Source organism: Indicator indicator, chromosome Z, assembly GCF_027791375.1.
Source record: "Indicator indicator isolate 239-I01 chromosome Z, UM_Iind_1.1, whole genome shotgun sequence".
NCBI classification, from domain to species: domain Eukaryota; kingdom Metazoa; phylum Chordata; class Aves; order Piciformes; family Indicatoridae; genus Indicator; species Indicator indicator.
Window position 1 is genome coordinate 6,770,792 of NC_072053.1, and position 17,740 is coordinate 6,788,531.

General features: G+C 37.4%; 1 protein-coding gene and 1 non-coding gene across 23 annotated transcripts in view; both read left to right on the forward strand.

Moving 5' to 3' along the window:
* The window catches only part of SSBP2 (single stranded DNA binding protein 2), a 188,855-nt gene that overhangs the window by 68,181 nt on the left and 102,934 nt on the right, over positions 1–17,740 (forward strand). The window lies entirely within an intron of this gene.
* LOC128979876 (U2 spliceosomal RNA) lies at positions 858–1,049 on the forward strand. Its single transcript, XR_008489453.1, has one exon. It is a non-coding gene; the product is annotated as a U2 spliceosomal RNA (small nuclear RNA).

Consider the following 17,740-nt stretch of genomic DNA (forward strand, 5'->3'; position numbering starts at 1 on the left):
CAGTCTTATCTGTGAAGCAGCAGTTCCACAGGAAAAAACCCTATGCATGACCATATAGTTACCATGTGACTCACCATACTTACAGGCCATTTTCAGAGGAAAAGCAAAGATTTGACACCCCCAGTAGCTGCTTGAAGAAAATGGTGTGTGGTGGGTTGAAAATTCCCTCCAACATTAAATTTGCCAGACCAGCCCAGCTGGAAGCAAATGAAACTGTATTTACAAGCAAAACTACAATCTACAATGAAATGAAATGAATATGTACAAAATATACAGTATTTACAAATATTTACAGGTACTTACAATTTATAAGCAGCACAAGAACCTCCTTGGCCAAAACCCAGGAGATCTAGTAGCTTCCCAATCCCTGTCCCTCCTCCCTTACCCCTCTGAACACAAAGGGACAAGTGAAAGAGCAGGGAGAACTTAGCCAAAACAATGCAGCCAAGGTCAAGCAGAAGCCAGCAGAAGCACAAAGTTAGTATCTCCCAGAGCAAAGAGGCCAAAAGAGAGAGAGAGATTGTTTACCAAACTAATTCTTATGGTAGACATTTCTCCAATAGGATTGTTTAGAACTATCATTAATTTCCTTTTTGCACCCAATGGTGATTTATTTACGTTTTACTACTTTCTGTTCAAGATCTGTGGAAAATTTTAAAGGTACAGCCTAAAACTACCACATGATGGTTGGCACTACCCTCTCCATGAAGCTGCTCAGTACCAGTGTTTTCTAGTGGAGTTCTGCTGCAAGTGCCTGGTATCTGAAGCTGAAATTGCAGTTGAGGCACCAAACTGCAGAAGCACTAACAACTTTCATGGAGAAAAAGAAAGGTTATTCTACTATGAACTACTTAGGTTTATGAACTTACCCTTTTGGCTAAGATCAAGTGTAGTATCTGTTTTTATCAGTTTAATATCTGATACATCCTCAGCCAGAGGACTTTATATTAAAATGGATTTTTGGGTGTGGGAGTTGGTTCTGGAGCTTCCTCTCTCTGCTCTGCGCATCGTCTTGTTATTGCAGTGCCTCTGGGAACAGTGCACCCAGCATGTTGAGGGAGGTGATTCTCCCCCTCTAGTCCACTCTGGTGAGACCCCATTTAGAGTACTGCATCCAGTTTTGGAGCCCCTATTACAAGAGGGATGTGAACGTGCTGGAACGTGTCCACAGTAGGGCCACCAGGATGATTGGAGGGCTGGAGCTCCTCTCTTATGGACACAGACTGAAAGAGTTGGGGCTGTTCAGTCTGGAGAAAAGAAGGCTCCAAGGTGACCTTCTTGTGGCCTTCCAGTATCTGAAGGGGGCCTACAAGAAAGCTGGGGAGGGACTTTTTAGGCTATCAGGGAGTGACAGGACTAGGGGGAATGGAACAAAGCTGGAAGTGGGGAGATTCAGGCTGGATGTGAGGAAGAAGTTCTTCCCCATGAGAGTGATGAGACCCTGGAACAGGTTGCCCAGGGAGGTGGTTGAGGCCCCATCCCTGGAGGTGTTTGCAGCCAGGCTGGATGAGGCTCTGGCCAGCCTGATGTAGTGTGAGGTGTCCCTGCCCATGGCAGGGGGGTTGGAACTGGATGATCCTTGTGGTCCCTTCTAACCCTGACTGATTCTGTGATTCTGTTCAATTAAAAGAGTCAGACATCTCTCAGGCTACATGGAGGCAGAGGAGAAGGTGTTTTTTACTTAAATACCTATGTTCAGCTGTGTTGCATTTAAATCCCATGATAGGCATGCAGTTATCTTCTCTGAAACCTTCATGTCCTTCCAGAAGATTCTTTTTAACACTACGGCATTTTTTGAGGCGTCTGTCAGTGATAGTTTGGGTCAGTCCTTGTTTCTGTGGGTTTAGGGAGCCATAACAAACAGTGCATTTATTGCTTAGTGACCCGTGACTTAAAAATTTCAGCATAAATGGAAGAGAAAAAAATTATATGCTTGATATGTTTATTTTATACTTTATGCTTAATTTTTCAGCCACCTAAAATGCAAAATAAATCAGTAAAGAAAAGGTAGTTGAATGACGGCATGCATATTGTAATGCAGTTCAGCTACCCCAGCAATTCTGTTCCTGTGAGCTGCAGGGGACTGATGTTAATGAGGTTCCCATCTCCTGTTCTCGGGGAGTGGGATTTTGTGTAACTCCTGCCCACGCTGGTTCAAAAATGGCACTGGCAGAAAGAGCAGAGGATGATTTGTTAAGAGTGTCAACTGGAAATGGCCCAGTTAACACCATTAGCATGGTTACCATTGAGTAAAGGTTTTGTTACATGCCTTAAAAATACGTTTAAAGAAAGCAGGAGATGAAAGAGCTAGTAATTTGGGCTCTGATTTTGACACTAAGAATTAAATGTCAGCTATGTGTGCTTAAAGGTAGGCTATAAGTTCTTGTGAATTTAGGTAGTATGGTTTCTTTTCTCCCAAATCTCTGAAGTATGCAGCAGCCTTTATTGAAGTGAGACGAACTCCAGAGGTGCTCCAGCTGTTGTAAATCAGGCTGCCTGTTTAAGCGCCTGAGTACATGTATAGGCATTAGGATATTTATCCGTGTAAATCCGGGGTTTATTGTTGCAAGCAATGGCTCAGTTCATGCATGTGGCTGTAGTAGTATCTTTGTTCTTAACAAATAGTAATCTTTTTCGATACAGGAGATTAACCAAAAGGACTTTGTAAACCAGTCACATAAAAAGATGTAGTATACCCTGGTTCTGTCAGGGTTTAGAAAAGTCGTAATAAACCATAGTAATCCAAAAACTTGTTCTCTTTTTTTGTATTACTCACAGTTTTCATAATTTTAGGTTGAGATCAAAGGGAATATTTCAAGAAACAGAATGTAATACATTTACAAACTGGATTTCTTATTTATTAGTGAATAGGACCTGTGTCAGAAAACACGTTCCACCTTTATTAAATGGGGCCTGGCAAATGCTGCAGTTGAGGTACTGCCTTGATAATAGCAAAAAATGAATTACTGTTTCTCTGTGTGTCGTAAGCAATTGCACACAGCCTTACCTGAGCATGTGTATTATGGCTTCTGGAAGAAGAATTCTGTCAGTGAAAATTGCTTTTTCTTCAGTAATTTCTGTGTTATGTTTTTGCCGATTAAGCAAAGCATGGAGCTGTTGAAGCAGCAGAACTAAAACACATATGTTTTTGTGTTGCAGATAATGCCTCTTACCTAAACATTTTAGAGCATGTGCAGTTTAAATCTTCTAAATGTTCACAATAGTTTAAGGTAACTTGCCAGAACCTCACTTTGAATGTTTTCCAAGGGGGTGTGTGTGGAGCTGACCAGCTCCAAAGAGGCTATGAGGATGTCATGAGGAACCAGCATTGCTAGTGAGGGAGTCAGCTGATTCGACATCAGGAGATCTACACAGAAAAGGAGGAGAGATTATGGGGGATATTGTCATTATTTATGGTGGATCAATTTTCTCTCTTTCTATATGCAGCATTTTTAAAAGCTTGCAAGATCACTCAGATAAAAATCTGGAGGAGAAAATTTCTGCAGGTCACCATGTAAGCGTTTCTGCAACAAAATTACTTCCTTGTTTATTACCTATTAATGTAGACTTGGAGGTGTTTCATTATCTAACATTTCCTTTCCTTCTGTGACTTAACAGAGCACATGGCCCAGTTACTTAACCCCAGAAGCCCCTCATACCATGTCAGTTCTTTGGCTGCTAGATTTACATACTGCAGCTCAGTGTTGTTCCTAGTCTGCCTGTGACTCCTAATCTCACGTTGACATATCGCTTATTTTTGGGAAATCGGTCAAATGCCTGTCTCTAGAGCTGTCATTTTTGTGTTCATTCATGGATCAGTCAGTGGGAGGTGTTAGAAATTATCTCTTACGTTTAAGCTCATAGAATACTCAATTTCCAATAATCTAAGATCTGTCAACTTCTGATTTCTACATCTGTGGTGAAAGAACTTGTGTTACTTGGAAATGCCAATCCATTAGCAAGGTTTCCATTGATTACTACCTTTGGCTTGCTCTACCTTTTCATTTTCATACTTAAGAACAAAAATAGTAACATGGTGAAATACATGTATGTAAACATGGAATCACATTTTCATCTTAAATAAATACTGAGAACAGCAGTGCACCAAGCAAAAGTGTTCTTGTGTGGTAGTACACAACTAGTTCAAAACTAACTTCAGCAGTTTTGTTTCAGGTCAATTTTACTCTGCAATGAAGTATCCTTTTAAATGTGTAATGGAGAAATACAAATGAGGGGTCCATAATCGTAACTCCCCCTCTCCCCAATATTTTTCCTTTTATATCCTTTTATTTTAGAAACAAATAGAAAGTGATAGACTAAAACAAAAATTACCCCACTTAGCGGTTAGTGTTACTGATTAACACCAGTGCTAGTGTTGCAGCAAGAAGAATGTTCTGTAAAGCTCAGGAATTAAGCTGGTGGTTCTAATTCAACTACCTAGCATGAGTTACATGAGTTTCTCTTGGTTCCTCCACCCTGATCCTAGTGAAGTACTGAAACATAGTGATTTCCTGCACACATAAGTGAAAAAGATTTAAAATGCAAAGGCGAGGTGATCATTCTGAGCACTTTTCTTTGTTCTGTTCATGAAATAAGTAAGCCAAGGCGCAGATTCTTCTTTTACCTGTGCTTTCCTGGCATTTTTAGTAGTGTTGGATCACTGCATTTATTTATCTTGACTTCTTACCATTTCAGGTTAAGTCAGTTAATACTTTCGTGTCCACTTAGTTGTGTGCAGACAGAGGTCTCATCTTACTTGTTGAGTGACGTAGCCAATTTTTTCTTTCCTAAGCCATCTAGTATCAGCTGCATTGTACCAGCTTGCAGATGTTACTCAAATTGGACCTATGCTCTTGGGGTTGCGCTCAACAGAATAAATCCCTTGAGCTTGCCAATTCTGGTTTTAAATTTATATTTTTATTTCTGTACAGGTATTTAGTATCATGTATAAAAATGGTAAAAACAGGCCTTGAAATATTTTTCTTTCAAGCATTCTCAAATATCTGTCTCAAAATTGGCTATCATCCTGGACAAAATATGTGAATTTTCTTCCTTCACTTTTCTTCTCTTTTTCTGAACCCACTGGTACCATTGTTCTGGTAATTCTCCACTGCTAAGTGATTTAGCTTCAAAAAAAATTTTTTTTTTTAATTGGAACTTCACCGACTTTTCCATTTTGGTTCACAACTGCTCTAGGCAAAGATGCATCCCTGCAAATTTCCTCACAAGAAGCCTCGTGGTGTGTAACACCCTTCCTCCAAACCTGTTCTAGCATTACCGTCTCAGAAAACAACATCAGTTACTGACATGGCAAGACCTCTGCTTTAATTTTTAATCCTGAACTGACAGGCATTCAGATTCATTGCTGTAACTGCACTAGAATCAACATATTATTGCGTATGTTTGATGAACCGTAGAATTGGTTCAGGTCTTGTTTCCAGTTACTTGGTTTCTAAATGTACTCTTTTGGGACCTAAACAGTGTTGTCAATATTCTTTGTTCTAGTTGTTCAGCAGTTTGCAGCTTAATATTGTTGAAGTATTGCAGCAGCTACCACAGTTAAATCTTTCTTAGGGAATGGAAGAAATTCAGGAATGGGCCCCATATCCAATGTCCAACTGTGGAAAATTTTTTTCTTTGCATTTCTCTGTTAGGCGTAGATAAAAGTACAACAATATTCTTGTTTTCAGCTGTGGACTTCTTGGTAGCTTTTTAATTTAAACAGCAACTCCAAAATTCACCAATTTACCATTTTATTCAGGAAGTTTTTTTTTTTCTTCTGTATTTGAGTTCTTCCTCTGTTTTTTCCCCCTTTATATATGAAGTTATGTGATTAGCACACACACTGTGTCTTTACAATGCATTTAAATTTTTTTTCTTAGAAGAAAATGAAAATGCATATTTGTATTCAATAGTTTGGCTTTTGCACTGAGTTCAGGAACCATGCTTTTGTCTACTCTTTAGTGTAACACCACCCTCCCCCTCCCCTTTTTGCTTATTAACTTGTACAGTATATGTACATGGTCCTGAAACACTGTTCCTAACATGAAGTCTAATATGTAAAAATCTATAAATCCATTGCTCTCCAGCAAAATACGATTTCCTGTACTCTGGCAAAATTCTTGGGAGTTTCAGGAGGATTAGCGAGTAAATAAGGACCAGTGTTGTCAGGATTTGTTTAATTTGCATGCCTGCTAATTTAATATTACTGTAGTGGGGATTTGGAGGGTCTGCTGCAAGATTGTTTGAGGATTGGAAGATTTTAGAACAGACTGCAGTTTAGGTTCCCAGAACAATTGATCGAGACCTAAAGCAATCTTTTCTAGAGGATGACTAATGGTGTTGCATAGTTTTCTTAAAAGAAAATTGATATTGCTGCACCTGAACTTGATTTTTGAGGGTGATTATAAAAAAAAAATAATTTTCAGAGCAATAAATAAGGAACTTCTGAAAATACTCCCCCGCTCTCCATACCCCCCAACCTCTCCGCACCCCCTCCTCCCCCAGTAAAGATTGACTGCTGGGTTGCACTGCAATGAAATTTGAATTAGAATTGCAAGATGTACAAACATATGTACGTAAATATATCTGTTGCATGAAGGTGTTATAATCTGTCTGAAAATGGAGCTGTCTCAAATTTCAGTATTTTATTGGTTTAATGATGTCAAGTGTATATCTTTCAGTAGTACTTATGATGAAAACAATTACTTGTCACAGAATTTGGATTATGTTACTGCTTCCTAACTATCACTGAAGGAGGAGATGTGTATTTAAGCCTGCAACTGTGTAGCTGATGTGAGCAGGAACTGCTTGAATGTTGACATGCTGCTATGTAGAACTGAAGACTGAAAAATCACTATTTTTGCTGAGGACTTGTAATGAGTACTGGATCAAAACCATGTCTAGATCAAGGGACCAGTATCCTAGGCATGCAGAAATACCTCACAAGCCTCCAGTTCTGCATGTATGTGCTCTATGCCATTGGGAAGCTGGGATTCCCCAAATCAAAGGGGAGGTTTCCTGGAGATAATTAATATTTGAAGGTAATTAACATTTCAGTTTTCTGCATGCTCAGTTGTAATTTCTTTTTTTTGTTTTTTTCCCTATCTGAGAGTAAGACTAAGCCGGTCAAATCTCCTGCAAATTCTGTTCTGCAGAAGCAAACACTGCAGGTCCTGAACTCTGTTTGTTCTGACTCCTGGGTTTGTCCTCCTCTAACCATGTATTTAAACAGAGCTCTTAGGTAAACTATGCTGTCCTCTTTTTTACCCCCCTACCAACTGCTCGCCCTGGCAGTCTCCCAGCATCCGCTTCCTCCAGTCCTGCTCTCATGTAGCACAGTATCTCTAGCGGAAATCCTGTGACCAGCCCGACTTCCTTTTGCTACAGATTTATCTCCCTTTTTTTTTAACAGCTCTGCCATCTTTGTCACTGAACAGCTTTACACTTGGACATACTTGCCATCTCATTTGACTCTTCTCTGCGTTTGTGTTTGTTTGTTTTTTCTGAAGTATTAGGTTTCTCTATCCTATCTCTCTCCATGTTTGATCTCATTGACTTCTTAAAAATAATAAAATAGTAGCACGATAGCATGTAGTGTGACCCTCCCCCTCTTTTGGTTTGCCTTTCCTTCTCCCCTTTCCTTTTTAAGTTTCATTGTCAGTTTCAGTGAGAGGTTATAGCTCTACTGCTTGTCCCAGTTTTTCAGTTCCCTTCTCTTGCATTGTTTGCATAATTCTTTCTCTTCTTAATCTCCATTCCCACCTGATTTTTAACTAAAGTTTTTCAGTTTCTCTTGTCTTCAAGACTACAAAAAAAATAGTCTGAATTCTCTTTTCCTTGAGCCACATTACTGTCTGCCTTTTCTGCCTTACTAGCTTTTCATCTCTTGCTGTGTGCATGTGGGCTACCTCTCCTTTGAAGGTGAGAGACCAGCTGCAATCCAGATTTCACCTATGTTAAAGTGAAGTGAAAGTCTTGACCCACTCTTGATTCAATTCAATCTGTCCCACCCTCAGTGCCATTAGTTACTTGACTGTGCACTCATATCATTCATCTCCTTTCTTGCCAGATGCTCTTCCAGCGTTTCCTGTAGTAGATTTTCCTCATCTCTTCACCTCATCACTTCACTTAAGAAGTGTCTTGATTATGGAATTGTGTTTTTCACTGGCTTTGAAAAATTTGGGTTTGTTGTACCAGTGTTTATCCAGAATACTTAGGTAAAAATTATTTTCTAGCTTCCTGTTTACTTTCTTTGCTCTATGCTACTGTTTGCCAATTCTATGTTCTTTTCCATTCCTTTTGGAGAGCACACTCTTCTGTTACTACCTACTATGGAGAAGTTTGTCACCTGATGTAGTACTGATTTTGTCCTTCCTACGTAAATTTTCAAACAATCACTTGAGTGCTTTTGCCTCGTGTTGAAGAGAAACTTTGTGAATATCCACAGACTTACCTTCTTAATTCCTAAAATCTGGCTTATTGTGAGACCTGTTTTACTTTGGTTTTGGTTATATATTTTCCATTGGATTCTTTTGGGTGGGTTTTTGGTTTTGTTTGTTTTTCTTATTTTCTTTATTTTTCTGGGCTTTTTATTATATTTAGTTTTTCCATTAAAAATCAGGAAAATGAACTGCTGATTTGGTGTGTCCACTGCCCAGGTGTTGGTCAATATTTTCTCTGTTTTTTCATTCAGTCCTCTTGGTTCTCTGTATGTCCTAGTTGTTACAATAGCTGAAAAAAATAATATTAATGGTATTTACCTGACATTGTAATTATTTTTGCCTTATTTCAGGAAGACTTTGGAATTCTTCAGAAGGAGTCAGGCTTTCTGTCATACAGGAAAAATAATTTTTGTCTTAACATGACATTACAGAGGATGGTGTGATATGCAGTCCTTGAACAAACTCTTCTCCCAGAACTGGTAGTCTTAAGAAAGCTCTGTTCCACATCAGCTTGTAAGCAGCTGCTGCTCTTGTTTCATGGGAACGAGTGTTACATAGATGCCTACCTCAACCTTCCCTACCATAAGACACATATTTAAGACACTGTGGGGAGGTACAGGAGTTGAAAGACAAGAGATTAGGATACATGATGACCCAAAAAGCTGAGTAAATAGGAAAGTGCTCCTCATTTCACCATCTGCAGTGATTGAGTGAGGCACAATAGGAAAACCAACCAACCAAAAAAGTTCCTTTTGTTCTCTTTCCTTTATACATAAAATTGGCAAAGATTTTTTTTTAAACCTACATGCCTAGTTTAATTTATTAAATGTAATTTTCTTTTGCTTCTACTCAAGCTGAAAAAAAGGTGGAATTACATTTAAGAAATTTGATACCAGCATCAATGACATCATATGTTATTAGATGCAGGATATTTTGCATACCATTTGCTCTTAGCCTGGAGAAGAGCAGAGTGAAAGGGGATCTTACAAATTCATATGAATGTCTAAAGGGTGGTGGAGATCATGAGGATGGGGCTGGGCTCTTTTCAGTAGTGCCCAGGACAAGGAGCAATTGGTACAAACAAGGTTTCACTTGAACTTAAATTTCTCTACTTTGAGGATGACAGGGCACTGGAAACTTACAAAATTCACTTAGATGTGTTCTTGTGCAACCTGTGCTAGGTGAACCTTGATTGGCAGAGGGGTTTGGATTGGGGAATCTGCATCCACCCTCTACCAATTCTATGTTTCGGTCTGTGATTTCTTGGTATCTACCCATTGCAGAGCTAGTGAGGTCAGATTTGGTTACCAGAAAGGCATATAGTGACCTCAGAACTATTCTGTAGGTTAGAGAGATATCAACAACTGAGAAAAACTGATCAAGCAAAGAACAGTGATTGTTTGGGTAGGGTCAGGCAGTAGCAGCAAGGCCACAGCCTTCATGCCTAATTATAAGTAACAAAATCACTGCAAATATTAAGCCAGAAGAGTACACAGCATTTTTCATTTATGCAGAAAAATAGGTATTTTTCCATATATACATATATATAGCTCTGTTATTTGCAAATATTCAGACCTCATAGTTGATAATGTCATAGGTAGTAGGTGGTAAAAAACCCAAAACAAACAAACAAACAAAAATCATACAAAAAACCAAACCAAACCAAACAAAAAACAACACAAAAGTCCTAAGAGGGAGCATTAGAGTTTGATATTGCAGGTCCTTCGACTGGAGAAGAATGCAGCCTCATGATCAAAGATGGTATGTGGAAGATGTGTATTACTAGTAAGTTGTTTTAAAATAAATCAGAGGAGTCAAAGACCTACCCGATTTTATTAGTATGTTTTTTGAATAAAATACTGAGTTCCCAAATAGCAGATTTAAGAAGTAGAGGTGTGATCAGTAGTGTCTTTAGCAGTCCAAACAGTAGTTTTGAAAATGAGGTACAAACCCAATGAAAGCATAAATCACAGGGGCAGAATTAGACAGCTATGGAGAAATAGCTGAGACAACGATGGAAATGCATGTGGAGATGATTTTATGATTATTGTCATATGTCCTGAGTTTGAACAATTTCACTGTTATTTAGTATGCTGTTTGTGTTAAAAACTTGGTTACCAAGTTTTTTTACAGTTCACTGCTGTGTGCTGGGTGGTTGAAATATGGTAGACAATTTGTTCTGGAATTTTGGATTCCTTTCTGTTTGTGGTATAACTACTTCACTTTTCCATTCTTAGTGCAGTTAAATTTGTTTTCAGATTTCCCAGATAAAAAGCATCGTTACTGTCATTAACAATGCTATTACAGGACACAAAGATCACTGTTAAATGGTTTAGGATTTTTTCCTGAATTTTTTTTTGCATTTGAATTCAGCAACCTTCTTTGCAGCTGCAAGTGCCCTGATTTATAAAGCAATTCAATCAGTTTTACTTTAGAGGAACAAACCGCCTTTCTCCACTTACTCTGAATCTTTGCATGCCACATTATACCAATTCCATGCAGAGGAAGCAAGGTGTGATCTCTTGTCTCCCAGGAATGTAAACAAACACCTGGTCAACATCTGTCACCCTTTAAAGGCAATGCTGGTGTGTCTTTGTCATAGTGAGTAAATGTGCCACGAAACTTTAATGTTAGTTTGATTTGTCCCCATTTTCCAGAAGGGGTACTGATAGGAAGACTAATTCCTCTTACTTAGAAAGAGAAGTTTGAAAAGAATAGTTAAAGAAACAAAGTATAGTTGAAACTCCTCAAATGAGTACAAAGATCAAAGAAAAATAAAATCCTAAACATGAAGAAGCAAGGGTATGTGCATTTTTTCCTCTCTCATCTGTATGAGAAAAAGACTTCTCAGAACTGGATCTGGATAGATCTAAGGAAGAAATTCAGGAAGGATTATTCCTCTAGGGTGTGCATGTTTGTTTTTTAAAACAATGATTGAGTTATTTTAATACCCTGGATGTTCATCCTCATGTACAGCACAGGAAAAAAAAGAATAAACAAAGGAGAAAATATTTTCCACTCAGCAGTATTAAAAGAAAAAAAAAATTATCCCTCTCTATGCAGATTTGGAAGACTTTCTCTGAGTAATGGGAACACAGTAATAATAGAGCTTGTAGATGAGAATAATATAAAAGTAATATAAATTAATAGAATTATTAATAAAAATGATTGGAAAACATTTATATAATATAAAAATTCGTTTGACTGCACCTTTAATACTTCTGCAGTTAACCATGATACAGTCTAAGAGGAAATTCTCTCCCAGAGAGTCAAGTAGAAGATAGTTGTGCCTGTGAGAATGCTACTACATCTAAGTGACAGTATCCATAATCTCTTTCAGGTAATTTCACACTGAACATAAGATCTAAGCAAAGCTTGAGCATGTTTTCTCTTTTCTCTTGACTCCCTGTGGACAGTTGTACTAGTCGATCTGTTGCAGTTCATTCTGAGTCTTGGAGGTCAAAGGGATCTCAATATTCAGATCTTTATTGTAGCTAGTGGCAAGCCTGGTAAGTTGAGGCCAGCAAGAGACGGACAAAGGGAACAGTTGTGTGCAGTTTCTGAATGCTATGAACTGAATAGTAGATGCAGACTAAGATTTTTATTCCTTTTTCTTGTAAACTGTGAAGGAATGGACAAATAAGTTTTTTCTAATAAACAGAGGGGAAAAAAAGGCAAAATATTTTCTTCTTTCTATCACACTTCAGAGGTGAGCACACTGTTAAAAATACATACACAACAAGACGGACGATTCTGTGGTCCCTTACAAAGATCCAACATCACTGCTTAAGGCTTGCTACATCTAAAAACTAAGTAGTCAAAGGCAAGTCAGTATTAGCAGTCTAATGTAAGTATGAATAAATGAAATGATAGATCCTGGGTAATCTCATATTAGCAGTGTGTTTCAGATGAGACCTTTATAGAGTTTCCTACTTCTGTGGCCGTTTCTCAGTATCTCTTTCCTTTGCAAAAGCCAAGACCTGAGTAGCAACAATTCTCTGAAGCTTTTCTCTGTCTCTGCTGTAGTGGGAAACAAACGTACCTGTTTAATCCTCCAGTTGCTGTTCTACAACAACAACAAAATAATTGTAAAGCAACTTTTCAGTTATGCTGGTGGGACTGAAGTATACTTCTCAGTCATTAAATGAGGCAACAGTTCACTATAGAGCATAGATTAAAATCTTGTGTATATGTTTGTGTAAAAGTTCATATTTATGAATGTTTTTAGAGCAGAGAGATAGGGATATCAAATAGAATAGCTTATATAAATATGCAGATAAAAATTAAATGCTGTGTGTAGTTTGATAGAGCCAGTTTTAACAAAGTGAAGTAGAACTATTCTGCTTCAGAGAAGTCATATTGTTTCTTTGACAATACTTAGGTCATGGGACAGCACATGTGTGTTGACAAACTGTTGGTTCACATCCCCTCTGGGATACCTGGTTTATACAAAAATGTTTAAAGTCTTCTGTGAAGGTATTCCTGGCAAAAGTTTCCATAGTTTCCGTTTCAAAATTAGTGTCTTTGGTGTGTGTGACTAATTTCCTTTGTAATGTATAAACAGTCTTAATTGTCAACATTGCTGTATGTCCTTTATCATGGAACGTAGGTTTGTTAGCATACAGAATAAATAATACAAATACAGCATTTCTAATACTTACTTAATCAAAGAATGGAGAAATAAATCCAGTTTAAGAAACAATGAAAGTTGTCACTGATCTTTCCAAGTAGTCTCAGTGTAAGTTTCATTAAGTTCTTTAAGTGGCAAAATAGTATAAATGGTAAAAGCCCTTGAGGAGGGTACTCAGCTGTTGCTGTGTGTTAATTTCTTTTGTACGGTAACGAACTCCTTTTCCATTAATTGCTAATGAGAGACATGTTGATCGCTTCCATCAGGGTATCCTGCATACCTGTATTCTGCATGGTGATTATATGTAATGCTTTTAGGTTTCTGATTTTTCTAATATCCTCAGCGCATGAGCAAGATATTGTAGAGATACCACAAACAATAGTCACTTGTTTAACAGAGGAGTTAACCATGGCTAACTTTCTAAATTACAGACAATCCTTTTCACTCTGTCAATGACAGATTATCATGGTGTGTTGACCCATTCAGTACATGAAAGTCAGAGGTAAAGGGGAGGACTTTCAGTTATTGCATTTTATTCCTTCTCTTGCAATCCAGAAAGAAAGGATAATGTTGTAGTTAAATTACTAAGTGTAAAGTGGGAAGTACTGAAGGAGAATGCCCAACTTTGTGGGAGAATTCCTGTGTGAAGATAATTTAATTTCTCTGTCTCAGTTCCTCACCTGTAAACTGGGCATAACATTCTTTTTCTCAGATCTCTTTTCTCTGTTTAAACTGTAAATTTGTGATAAGACCTATCTCTTGATTTTTTATTTATACAATATCTCCCATAATCAACTTCTGATTTAGTTGGGGTTTTTTAATAAAGTGCAAACAATATGTAATAATAGGCATTGAATCTCATTGCAAATTAAAAAGGCTTTAAGGCAGGCTGAAATTTATTAGCCCCTGGAGGCAAAGCTTGCCAGAGTATGGAGGTTTTTGGCCATCATTCTAGATGAGGTGTGCATTTCTGTGTGGAAGTGAAAAGTGATGAATGGCAGTCAGTCATATAGCTCAAACAACATTTGTTTTATTCAAATTTTACTTACTTCTTTACATAGGCATTGTTAGCTGGTAGATTTAAAGCCACTAATTTTCAGATTTTCAGCCCCAACTGAAGGAAACTATATATGCTGCATTATTGATCCTACACCCAGAAAATGATACTGAAACACTAACATAAAGAGCTGGAGAGTCAGTGCAATCTTGTCTAAATTATTATAATAATGCAAATGGATGACCAGCACAAACTTTTTGTTATGTATATTAAAGAACTTGTTCTTTAGAACATTTAGTTGGTGAGCCAATGTTATTGTTGATTTAATATTAAATAGCAAACTATATGGCAAACTATTAAGCAGCAAAAAATAGTTTGAGATGGAATGACTGAGCCACCAATTTAATGCTAATTGCAGTATAATTAAATTGAACATCCTAGGGGGAGATACAGAACCGGATGGCAACACAGAATAAACAACGTGGAGGAAGTCATTTCAATAAAATTAGATAGCTAGTCAGAGACAACCTGAGGTTAAAAATTAAAAAGAAAAATCAAACCAAACCAAAACTAGAGACATGGTCTGGATATTACTGCAGAGAATTCCAACAGTTTCTTAACATCAGTGTGCCATTGAACAGGAAGGAGAGTTAAGATGGGACACTTATCTGGTAAAGTGTAAAGTGCTTTTCAAACAAGAACATACAGTTGAAGAACTTTTGTGAGGTAAGTAGTAAGGAATGTGAATTTCAGCAAGCAGTATTCAAGGGAAAATGAGAAGGATGAGAATGGAATTTCAAATTTATGTGGGTAAAAGTAGAAAACTAAAATAATTCTTCAGGTTTATTAAAAGCAGACTAAAATAAAAAAAGAGGAGGTTTAGGAAAGCTGAGAAATAGTCACTTTTAAAAAAAATTGGACTAACTTGTAAAATACTTTCATGTCATGACAAATTATAACAATAGAGAAGAAGGCCTAGACCATTGCAGGTAGTAGGCAGTGTGCAGTGTGTTAATGTGTAGTTCTGATCCAGAACAGTGATTAAGGTAAAATTTCAAGTAGAAGGGATCAGTCTAACTTCCTGGCTTTCTCCAGGCTATGAAGTGTCACCCGTCTCATTGTCAAGTCAAAAGTCAGCTTCTGAAGTCTGTATTACATCAGAGTATTACATCAGAGCGGTGATCATCAGTACCTTATCATATCCAGGCTTTCCTCCTTCAGTGAAAGGTGAAGAATGAAAAGCATAAATTTTTTCTGAATTGCTCCTGGTTTCTGAAAGGTAACCAACAGAAGCCATTAAGGGTGATGTTTTATTATGAATAGTGCCGTCATGAAGTGCTAGAAGTGTTGCAAACACATTGAGGGCAATGCAAGCAACTCTGTTCTCTCTGGGTTGAAAGGAGGAAAGAAGCAGAGAAAATTGAGCTCCAGTGAACACGAGCCAATATTTTTTTCTCAAAGTAGATAAGAGCATAACTTTAAAGAAAGCCATGGTCTCAAGTTAACAACTGCCAGCCAGCAGTAAGCCCATGACCTCTCTTAGTGAGTGAGTTCAGAGTTTGATAGTCCTGAGTTTTAGAAAATAGCATTTAGTGTTGAAAACTCCTCAGTTTTAGCAACATAATTTAACCTTCAGCCATTGGATCTTGTTATGCTCTAGTAAAACTGCTAACCCCTTTATGATCAAAGATTTTCATATATGTGAGTGCCTATACCCACAGAGAGAATAATTTTAAACAATTTCTGCTGTAAGGTGGATGTTTAGTGTCACAAATACTCAGTTCATAACTGGGATTGTTCAGCAGTTCAGTCAGTTTCTTATAATCGTTCTTGTGAAATTCCAGTATTTCCAAAGCAGAGTGCATTATATGTATTTGTGGGAATACTGCTCTTTGGTTTCCACGTTTATCACTAATACTGGTAATCCTTCCTAATACCTAAGCAACTATAGATTAATATAATTACTGCATAAATTAATATGTACACAAAATTAAAAAAAAAAAAAGTTTGCTAAAACACACCACTTTCACAAAACACTACTTAATTGTTCACATAATTTATAAATCCAGAGCTCAAACTAAACAACTTTTCTGACACAAGTATTTTATATTTGACCTTCTCCTGTTTGCAGTGCTGCTGGCTTTTGATGGCTTATTTTGGTGTCAGCTGGCAGTATTTGTGAAACTGGAATTTAAGGAAGTTTGTTCCTTAGCTATCAAAAAACCCCACAAAATAAAAAACAAACCCCCAAAAACCTAATTTTGAAATTATTTGTGATAACACAGGAAAATAAGGTTCTGTAAGACTTGTATAATAAACAGAGTGGAAAACAGTATGGAAAAATTTACAACCTCGTTATGAAAAATTAGTGTTGTGGCCTCATGTAGCTTCTGTTTGCAGTAATGGTCGCCTCAGCCACAAAAATGCATACTTCTGCATGAACAGCAAGAAAGATGCCAGGAGTGGTGAAGGACACAGAAGCTAAGTATAAAGAAATTAGACCTAATTACACAGGTAAATCTATCTTCCTCCTCAACTTACGCGTTGTCCAAAAACTGTCCTATTCCTGTGTTGTGTTTTAGAGAAGCAGTGCAAATATTATGTCCCTTGCAGAAGTAAGAGCTATATGAAACAATTTGTGTCATAACTAGCTTAAAATGTCTTAAAAAGAATGAAGTGATCAAAATCAAGGTTATTCTTAAGTACTTAAGGATACAAAAGAAAATCAGTCCTTTGACTTCAAGTCCTTTGACAAATTTGTAGACGGTAGAGGTGGGACGAGCAGGAAGTTGGTGGTAAGTTACAATCAGCAAGACTTGATAGGAGTGGAGCAATGCAAAAAAATCAATGTTTATTAATTAAAATGGATTATTTTTAAGGCTATTCAGAACAGAAGAGGTAAGGAGTAAAATTTCTCAGCGTGTATGTTCAGGCTGTAGAATGCTCTGCCATGGAAAAACATGAAGTTTGGCTGCAAGATGACAGAAAGGGTTTGATATTTTGGGGAATAATAGCAGCATCCAAAATGATTAGTATAAAAGCTTTAAGAAGTTATGTGTAAATCTGATAGATGAAGTAAATACCGTACATTAGAAAACAAAGATTAAATTCAATGCCACAATCATTTTACCTCACCTCTGCTTTCAGCTTGCATTCAAGTTTTTTTTTATCCCCTTTAGAGATTGGGTAGGATTCTAGAAGACCCTCGTGTCCATTCCCCAGCACTATTGGCAGCTAGCAAAAGGCAAACAGGGGGCTAAAATAATTTTTGTCCTCATTTTTTTAACAATCATAGTGTTTTAAGCACTTTTTCCCATAGCTGGTCTGCATCTTGGTCCATGTCTTGAAATTGCAGGGCTCAGTTGGAAGTGATGAAAATGTTATATTAACCAGATGGGTCTCCTCTTCTCTTTTCTCCTTTTTTTCTTTCTTTTTTTTTTTTTTTTTTTACAAAGACTTAATTCTCCTTTTCCTTCTTCTCCTTACTTGCTACTTGAACCTGTGTCATAGTTACTCTTTCTGTCATTTCTTTATCTCCCATTAGCTGCATCTCTCCTCAGTAATAGTTCTGTTTCCTAGCATTGCATTCCTCAGGTGCATATCAGGCGTCCAGTACTGACAGTATCTCTTTTTTTGGCTAAAATATTTCAACCACATGTATAAGAAAAT